Genomic DNA, 368 nt, shown 5'->3' on the forward strand with positions numbered 1-368 from the left:
TAGTGCAGAAAGACCTAAGATCCATATTGTGTATTTGCCTTTAATTACCTTTTAACTCATTGCATAGTCATGAGCATTGTATCCAAGTTTTAAAGACCTTCATTTTTATTTATGCCAACACACATAGTCTTAGAACTAAACTTTCTAGAAGCCAGAGTCTGGACCTCATGCTTTAGTGGAGCCAAATATGCTTGGGCACAGCAGGGCTTTTTACTTTCCCCATTATAAATACATATAATATTATATTATACTTTTTATATTATATATTCTACAATTACTTATATTGGTAAATTATATTACACATAATATAATTTATAAATATATAGAAATATGAGTAGTTAAACTACTTATATTTGTATATATTTATA

Source organism: Mastomys coucha, unplaced genomic scaffold (genome assembly GCF_008632895.1).
Source record: "Mastomys coucha isolate ucsf_1 unplaced genomic scaffold, UCSF_Mcou_1 pScaffold14, whole genome shotgun sequence".
Lineage (NCBI taxonomy): Eukaryota > Metazoa > Chordata > Mammalia > Rodentia > Muridae > Mastomys > Mastomys coucha.